The sequence below is a fragment of the Taudactylus pleione genome, unplaced genomic scaffold (assembly GCF_031769625.1).
Source record: "Taudactylus pleione unplaced genomic scaffold, aTauple2 ptg000061l, whole genome shotgun sequence".
Taxonomy (NCBI): Eukaryota; Metazoa; Chordata; class Amphibia; order Anura; family Myobatrachidae; genus Taudactylus; species Taudactylus pleione.
The window spans coordinates 19,568,553-19,578,641 of record NW_028284463.1 but is presented as its reverse complement, the minus strand read 5'-3'; positions in this window follow the sequence as shown (position 1 = coordinate 19,578,641).

Here is a 10,089-nt window from a genome sequence, read left to right as displayed (position 1 = left end):
TTTTTACAGGGGCTGCCCTGTGTAGTGTAAGCTGCCCTTCACCCAAATAATTTTTACAGGGGCTGCCCTGTGGGGTGTAAGCTGCCCTTCATCCAAATAATTTTTACAGGGGCTGTCCTGTATGGTGTAAGCTGCCCTTCATCCAAATATTTTTTACAGGGGCTGCCCTGTGTGGTGTAACTGCCGTTCATCCAAATAATTTTTACAGGGGCTGCCCTGTGTGGTGTAAGCTGCCCTTCATCCAAATTATTTTTACAGGGGCTGCCCTGTGTAGTGTAAGCTGCCCTTCACCCAAATATTTTTTACAGGGGCTGCCCTGTGTGGTGTAAACTGCCCTTCATCCAAATAATTTTTACAGGGGCTGCCCTGTGTAGTGTAAGCTGCCCTTCACCCAAATAATTTTTACAGGGGCTGTCCTGTATGGTGTAAGCTGCCCTTCATCCAAATATTTTTTACAGGGGCTGCCCTGTGTAGTGGAAGCTGCCCTTCATCCAAATATTTTTTACAGGGGCTGCCCTGTGTGGTGTAACTGCCGTTCATCCAAATAATTTTTACAGGGGCTGCCCTGTGTGGTGTAACTGCCGTTCATCCAAATAATTAGTACAGGGGCTGCCCTGTGTGGTGTAAGCTGCCCTTCATCCAAATATTTTTTACAGGGGCTGCCCTGTGTGGTGTAAGCTGCCCCTCATTCAAATAATTTTTACAGGGGCTGCCCTGTGAAGTGTAAGCTGCCCTTCATCCAAATAATTTTTACAGGACTTATTCACTCCATAAATATAATGCACTACATAAAAATAATGGAGGACAAAAATTTTGAGAATAAAATAAGGAAAGATCAAGAACCACTTCCTCCTAGTGCTGAAGCTGCTGCCACTAGTCATGATATAGACGATGAAATGCCATCAACGTCATCTGCCTAGGCCAATGCCCAATGTCATAGTAGTTGGAATGTAACATTCAAAAAGCCAAAGTTCAGTAAAATGACCAAAAAAATAAATTGAAATCGTCTGAGGAGAAACGTAAACTTGCCAATATGCCATTTACGACATGGAGCGGCAAGGAACGGCTAAGGTCCTGGCCTATGTTCATGAATTGTGGTTCAGCTTCACATGACGATGGAAGCCCTCCTCCTCCGACTAGAAAAATTAAAAGTTTAGCTAGCAAAAGCACAGCAAAGATCTGTGCATTCTAAGAAGATATCACAAATCCCTAAGGAGAGTCGAAATGTGTCAGCGGCTGCGATGCCTGACCTTCCCAACACTGGACAAGAAGAGGTGGCTCCATCCACCATTTGCACGCCCTCTGCAAGTGCTGAAAGGAGCACTCACAGTCCAGTTGCTGATATTCAAATTGAAGATGTCACTGTTGAAGTAAAACAGGATGAGGATATTGATGTAGCTGGCGCTGAGGAGGAAGTTGACAAGGAGGATTCTGATGGTGATATGGTTTGTTAAAATCAGGCACCGGGGGAGACAGTTGTCCATGGGATGAAATAGCCCATCGTCATGTCTGGGCAGAATACCAAAAAATCCACCTCTTAGGTCTGGAATTATTTCCATTCAAATCCATTCAACAACTGTCTTGCTATATGTAGCTTATGTAAAGGTATAATAAGTAGGGGTAAGGAACATCCTCCCTTATACATCACCTGCAGCACGTTCATAAAAAGTTACTGTCAAGTTCAGAAACTGTGGCTAAGACCATAAGCAATCCAGGGACACCTAAATCCCTTTGTCCTGTTGTATCCAAGCGCCTGCAAACCACACCAGCACCTCCCTCCTCCTCAATTTCCTCCTCAATCAAGATCAGAAGTAGTCCTGCAGGCCATGTTACTGGCATGACTGACTCCTCTCCTATCCAGGATTCCTCCGGAGGATACTGCATTGCTACGCCTACTGCCGCTGCTGCTGTTGGGAGATGTTCATCATCCGATAGAGGAAGTTGGAACACCACTACTTCTTTTACTAAGCAATTGACCATCCAAAAGTCCTTTGCGAGGAGGATGAAGTACGACAACAGTCATCCTGTTGCAAAGCGGATAACTGTGGCCTTGACAGCTATGTTGGTGTTAGACATGTATCTGGTAAACACCATTAGTGCAGTGGGATTTAGACAATTGATGGAGGTAGTGTGTCCCCGGTACCAAATCCCATCTAGATTAAACTTCACTAGGCAGGTGATACTGATAATGTACAGAGATGTCAGAAAAAGTGTCCTCAGTGTCCTAAAAAATGCGGTTGTACCCAATGTCCACTCAACCACGGACATGTGGACAAGTGGAACAGGGTAGACTAAGGACTATATGACTGTGACAGCCCACTGGGTAGATGTATCGCCTTATGCAGCAACAACAGCAGTGTCACCAGTAGCAGCATCTCAGAAGCACCAGCTCGTTCCAAGGCAGGCTATGCTGTATATCACCAGTTTCAGTAAGAGGCACACCGCCGACAACCTCTTAGAGAAACTGAGGGAAATCATAGCCCACTGGCTTATCCCACTTAGACTCTCTTTGGGATTTGTGATATCTGACAATGCCACCAATATTGTGCAGGCATTACATCTGGGCAAATTCCAGCATGTCCCATGTTTTGCTCACACAATAAATTTGGTGGTGCAGAATTTTTTTTTAAATGACAGGGCCGTGCAGGAGATGCTTTCGGTGGGTCGAAAAATTTTGGGCCACTTTCGCCATTCAGCGACTGCGTGCTGAAAACTGGAGCACCAGCAAACACTCCTGAACCTGCCCTGCCATCACCTGAAGCAAGAGGTTGTGACAACGTGGAACTCAACCCTCTATATGCTTCAGAGGATGGAGCCTCAAAAGGCCGTTCAACCTATGACATAGGCAAAGGAGGGGGTATGCACCTGACTCAAGAGCAGTGGAGAATGATTTCCGTGTTGTGCATGGTTCTTCAGCCCTTCGAACTTGCCACACGTGTAGTCAGTTCAGACACCAGCTTGAGTCAGGTCATTCCCCTCATCAGGCTTTTGCAGAAGCAGCTGGAGAAAGTGAAGGAGGAGCTAAGACGGAGCGATTCCGCTCGGTATGTGGGACTTGTGGATGAAGCCCTTCATTCGCTTTGCCAGGATTTGAGGGTGGTCAATTTGTTAAAATTAGACCACTACATTTTGGCCACCGTGCTCAATCCTAAGTTTAAAGCCTGTGTGGTGTCTCTCTTTCTGGCGGACACAAGCCTGCAGAGGTGCAAAGACCTGTTGGTGAAAACACTGTCAGATGAAGCGGAACGTGACACGGCAACAGCGCCTTCTTAATTTTTTCCCGCAACTGGGGCTGCCAGGAAACAACTTAGATATCCTAACTAACCCGCTGGTGGTGATGCAGGGCAGGCAGGACCAAGTTTGGACATCTGGTCCAGACTGAAGGACATGCCAACAATTTCTGACATGTCTACTGTACCTGCATATGATGCTGTCACCATTGAAATAATGGTGAAGGATTACATCGGTGACAGCATCCAAGTAGGCATGTCAGACAGCCCGTACCTGTAATTGCAGGAAAATGAGGCAATTTGGAGGCCCCTGTACAAACTGCCTCTATTTTACCTAAGTTCCCCCCCTTCTAGTGTGTACCCCGAAAGAGTTTTTAGTGTAGCCGGGAACCTAGTCAGCGAAAGGCGTAGGAGGTTGCTTCCACAAAATGTGGAGAAGATGATGTTCATCAAAATTAATTGTCAATTCTTCCGTGAAGACCAGCCTCCAGAAAGTACAGAGGGACCTGTGGTGGTGGATTCCAGCAGGGACGAATTAATACTCTGTGAGGATGAGGATGTACACAACACTAAAGAGGGTGAGGAATCGGTGGATGAGGATGAGGACGACATCTTGCCTCTGTATAGCCAGTTTGTGCAGGGACAGATTAATTGCCAGCTTGTTTTGTTGGGGCCCAAATGAACCAATCATTTCAGCCACAGTCATGTGGCAGACCCTGGCGCTGAAATGATTGGTTTGTTAAAGTGTGCATGTCCTATTTATACAACATAAGGATGGGTGGGAGGGCCCAAGGAAAATTCCATCTTGCGCCTCTTTTTTTTCTTTGCATTATGTACTCTTTGGGGCCTAGTTTTTCACACTGCCATCCTGTATGCCACTGCAGTACCACTCCTAGATGAGCCACGTGTGTCGCTTAGCATAGTCATCCAGCTACCTCGGTGCAACCATTTGGCTTAAAAACAATATTGTGAGGTGTGAATAGACTGGAAATGAGTGGAAATTAATGTTATTGAGGTTAATAATAGCATAGAACAAAAAAAAAAATTCTGTGATTTTAGCAGTTTTTATGCTTTTTTCCAAATCAATACAGATCCAGAACCAAAACCAAAACCGGGAAGGGTGGGTTTGGCAAAACCAATCCAGATCTAAAACATGAAGAAAGATCCAGATCCAAAACCAAAACACGAAAAGTGCACACCCCTAATTAAAATAGTCCTCAACCATTCTTTGAATGGTGACCGTATCAGATGGAGTTACGGTAGAGGTCTCATTAACTGTAGGCAATACTTTTAGACCTGACCAGATGTCAAAACTTGACTCATCTGCATCACCAGTGGGTCTTTTGGAAAAGCTGAGATTTTTCCTGGCAGCCGAACTTGCTGGAGAAACTGAAGGAGGAGCCATCGCTGTATCATGTTCCGCTTGAGCTGACAATTTGCTTACCAACAGATCTTTGCATCTCTTCAGATTGGTGTCCGTTGGGAAGAAAGACACAATGTATGCCTTAAACCTGGGGTTGAGCATGGTCGCCAAAATATATTGATCCGATTGGAAGAGTTCGACAACTCTTGGATCCTGGCACAGCGAATAAAGGACTTGATCTACAAGTCCGACATACTTAGCGGAATTGTTTCATTTCAGCTTCTCCTTTAGTTTCTCAAGCTACTTTTCCAACAGTCTAATTAATGGAATTACCTGACTCAAGCTGGCAGTGTCTGAACTCACTTCACAGGTGACTAATTTGAAGGGTTTCAGCACTTCCTATGTCATACTTCATTGTGTAGCTTTGTATTGAATATGGTAGAAGACCACTCCCAGTAGCAGCAGGCATAGCGCTCAAGGATTCTTCTGTGGAAACCAGGATAGGGGAGGACTGAGTTAGCCTTATCAAATTGGATGCAGGACTACTTCCAATCATAATTGAGGATATTGTTGATGAAGGTGTTGGTGGTGAAGATGCCAGGTGCTTGGATCTAGCAGAGAGAAGGGTGCTAGCTGATGCTGGACTGCTTGTTGTTACTTTTTTAGCCAAAGTTTCTGAATTTTGCAAACACTTTGGATGGATGTGCTGTAGATGATGTAACAGGGAGGAGATTCCTAGATGGTTAAGGTCCCTACCTCTACTTACTCTGCCTTTACAAACAATGGGTACAGATGGCTTGACAATTGTCTGGATTTGGGTAGATTTTTTTGTCTTATGCCCAGGCATGACAATGGGCTTTCCCTTATCATGGGCAACAACTGTTACCACTGGGGCCAGATTTATACAAACAACATCCTCATCAACAACATCCTCATCGTCAACATCCTTATTAGTGTCAGCTACACAAATATCCTCCCCATCCTGGTGCACTTCCACAGAAACATCCTCGGTTTCTATGTCAGCATGTTCACTTGTGCTGCTCATCCCCACATTTGCAGAAGATGCACAAGTGGTGGAAGGTAGGTTACTCTTCAATAGTTTTGGAAAGGCCAGGCTCACACATGGCACACACCGACACACTTAGACTCTCCTCAGGGATTTCTGACATTTCTGAGCACACAGTTGGTTTGTGTGCTTTAACGATTTTAATTTTTTTGAAACATCTACAGGGAGAAGGGCTTACATCGTCATAAGAGACAGAACCACTAGTCATAAATAAAGGCAAAGGCTTTAGCCTTTCCTTGCCACTTTGTGTGGTGAAAGGCATATTGGCAATTTTATGTTTTCCTACAGCTAACTTTCCCTTTGAGTTTTTTTCTTTACCACTGTAAAATATTGCTTCTTTGATATTAGATGCCCTGACTTAATCCCTGTATGCCTTTGGGCATCGGTTTTAGTAGATGACATAGACGCACTAGTATCATCATGACTGGTGGCACTGGCAGCAGCTCCAGCACTAGTATGTGGTTCCTGCTCTCTTCTCAACTAATCATTCTCCATATCAACAAACACAAACAAAGTGGGGTACAGCACACACGTCAATTTGTACCAATTTTAAATATTACACTGCAGTATCAATGACCTACAGCGTCACAATATTTTTTATAAATATTACACTGTATTTACTTTCCTCTTACAGTGTCACAATATATATATTTATGTATATAACACTGCAATTCCACTTACAGTGTCACAATATGTGTATGAATATTACACTGCATTTCCACTTACAGTGTCACAATATTTTTTTATGTATATTACACTGCGTTTATACTTACAGTCACAATAAGTGTTGAATATTACACTGAGATACCACTTACAGTGTCACAGTATGTGTATGAATATTACACTGCATTTCCACTTATAGTGTCATAATATTCTTTTAATGTTTATTACACTGCGTTTCACTTACAGTATCACAATACATGTTGAATATTACACTGCATTTCCACTTAGTGTCACAATACGTGTTCAATATTACACTGAGCTACCACTTACAGTGTCACAATACGTATATGAATATTACATTGCATTTCCACTTACAGTGCCACAATACATGTATGAATATTACAATGTATTTCCACTTACAGTGTCACAATTTTTTTAATGTATATTACACTACATTTCCACTTACAGTGTCACAATACATGTAGAATATTACACTGCACTACCACTTACAGTGTCACGATACATGTATAAATATTACACTGTAATTCCACTTACAGTGTCACAATACACATTGAATATTACACTGCGCTATTATTTATTGTGTCACAATACGTGCATGAATATTACACTGCGCTTCCAATTACAGTGACACAATACGTGTATGAATATTACATTGCATTTCCACTGACAGTGTCACAATATTTTTTTAATGTCTATTACACTGCGTTTCCACTTACAGTGTCACAATACGTGTATGAATATTACACTGCGGTCTGACCAGCAGTGTCACAGCAAAAAACAATGTTGATAATAGGTGCGCAGTAAATTCAGAAGTGCAGCTAGTGGTGAAAACACAAAAGAGTAAACACCCAATACTCAGAAAGCATGAAGATTATAAATGATATATGTATCCACCTCTAGCACTCTTCTGAACACAAATTCACATAGGTTAGTGCAAAACAAAATATAAAATAATCACCATAAATAATTCCACTTGGTAATGGAGTAATGCATAAAATCCAATTGGAAGGTCCTATAGACAGATGGTTGATGGCATCTATGAAACGAATATCTCCTCCATTTGTGTGTTAATTAAAACAACACAGATGTTTGAGAATGAGAAGTGAAACAAAAATAGTGCAGATCAAACTTTGACACATAAATTTTAATGAAAAGTTGCACTTACAAAATGTAGGTTTAAACAAGCGTTTGTTTAAAATCAACTATGGTGGCAAACTGACAGCACTCTCATAGACTCCGTCCTTGACCTCCAGGATGGTAATAGAGGAAGGCAATCACCCAGCTCCGGATACTAGGATATGCCAATGAGGAAGGGTACTCCGAACAGTGCTCCACCACTTAGCCCATGCTTAACGCATTTCAGACAATCAGTCCTTCATCAGAAGCATGTTTAACGGCTAACCATACATAGTATATATACCTTCCCAAATACATAAAGCACCTGTATTCAATTGCCGCTATTCGGCACATATTAGTAACTGCGCATGCACCCAGTCACCAAAGTCCCGGAAACAAGATGGCCGTGCATTCCACGGCTCCCGGAAGGAAGTTCCAAAAAGACTTAATGCGTTCCACCTGCATCCATTCGCCGCTGCTCATGCAGCTGCACATTGACAGTCACATGATCCCGCAGGCACAATGGACGTGCGTTCCATAACTCCCGGAAGTCTGTTCTTTATTCCTGGATAGTTCATGCGTTCCACTCAATAACCATGACGTTTAGTGGATCTAGGGCCTGATTCAGACCCACTCGCGAGCGGCATGCATTAGTTGAGCGAAGTGGGCGGGCGGGAGTGTGAAGGGAGAGAAGGTCAGAAATGTATGCGGGAGAGGATTTGGTGAGGGCTTTGTAGGTGAATGTAAGAACCTTGAATTGGCATCTGAAGGGGAAAGGGAGCCAGTGTAGGGCTTGAAGGAGAGGGGAAGCAGATATAGAACGTCTGGAGAGGAAGATGAGCCGAGCAGCAGCATTGAGAACAGATTGTAGTGGAGAGCGGTGAGAGACTGGGAGGCCAGCTAGGAGAAGGTTACAGTAGTCCAATTTGGATATGACCAGTGAGTGGATGAGGGTTTTAGTGGCATCCTGGGTGAGGAAGGGTCTAATCCTGGAGATATTTTTTAGGTGAAAACGGCAGGACTGCGAGAGGTGCTGAATGTGCGGTTTAAAGGAGAGGGAGGAGTCTAGGATAACTCCAAGACAGCGCACTTTGGGGCTAGAGGAGATAGTTGTGCCATCAATAGATAACGAAATTGTGGAAAGTGATGTATTGGAAGAGGGTGGGAAGATGATCAGCTCAGTCTTAGACATGTTAAGTTTAAGAAAGCGCTGGGACATCCACGAAGAGACAGCAGAGAGACAGTTGGAGATACAGGTAAGGAGCTCAGGGGTGAGCTCAGGGGTGGAAAGGTAAATTTGAGTATCATCTGCATAGAGATGATATTGGAGGTCAAAGGAGTTAATGAGTTCACCTAAAGAGGATGTATATAGGGAGAAAAGGAGAGGTCCAAGAACAGAACCTTGGGGAACTCCTACCTTTAGTTGAAGTGGAGGGGAAGAGGAGTCATGAGAGGACACAGCGAAGGAACGATCAGAGAGGTAGGAGGAAAGCCAGGAGAGGGCAGTGTCACGTAAACCGAGAGAGTAAAGGATTTGCAGGAGGAGAGGGTGGTCTACAGTGTCAAATGCAGCAGAGAGGTCAAGGAGAATGAGCAGAGAGTAGTGGCCCTTGGATTTGGCAGCAAGGAGGTCGTTGCTGACTTTCGTGAGAGCAGTTTCCGTGGAGTGGAGAGATCGGAAGCCAGATTGAAATGAGTCAAGGAGGGAGTGGGAGGAAAGAAAGGTGGTAAGGCGGTTGTAGACAATAGGCTCAAGGAGTTTGGAAGCAAAAGGGAGAAGAGAGATGGGTCGATAGTTTGAAAGTATGTTAGGATCAAGGGTAGGTTTTTTAAGAATGGGGGAGACAAGAGCATGTTTGAATGCAGAAGGGACAGTGCCAGATGATAGGGAAAGATGAAGGAGGTGAGCCAGATGGGAACAGGCAGAAGGAGACAGGTGGGAGAGGAGACGGGAAGGGATAGGGTCAAGAGGGGAGGTGGAAGGAGGGGAGGACCATATGAGGGCCAAGACTTCCTCTCCAGAAGCAGGGGAGAAGGATGTCAGAGTTGGTGAGACAGAAGGGGAGGGGTGGTAAGGGCAAGGAGGGAGAGGAGTGCTGAGGGTCTGATGGGATATGATGTCCTCACGTATGGAGTCAATTTTAGATGTAAAGTAGGTGGCAAAGTCGAGGGCAGAGAGCGAGGAGGGAAGGCGAGGAGGGGAAGGGCAGAGTAGGGAGTTGAAAGTGGCAAAGAGACGCCGGGGGTTTGAGGACTGGGAGGAGATGAGGTTCTTGAAATATGTTTGTTTGGAGAGAGACAGGGCAGCACTGTAGGAGGAGAGAATAAATTTGAAATGGAGGAAGTCAGCCTTAGAGCGTGATTTTCTCCACTGACGCTCCGCAATTCTTGAACACTTTTGTAGGTATCTGGTGCATTTGGAATGCCAGGGTTGTGGTGTGGATCTGCGAGGGTGAGTGGTTATTGCTGGAGCAACAGAATCAAGAGCAGAAGCAAGGGAGGAATTGTACAGGGAAGTAGCTTGTTCAGGACAGGAGAGAGAAATGATAGGGGAGAGAAGAGAGTCCAGCAGGGAGGAAAAAGCAACAGTGTCAATAGCCTCAAAATTACGCTTAGTAATGGTAGCCTTA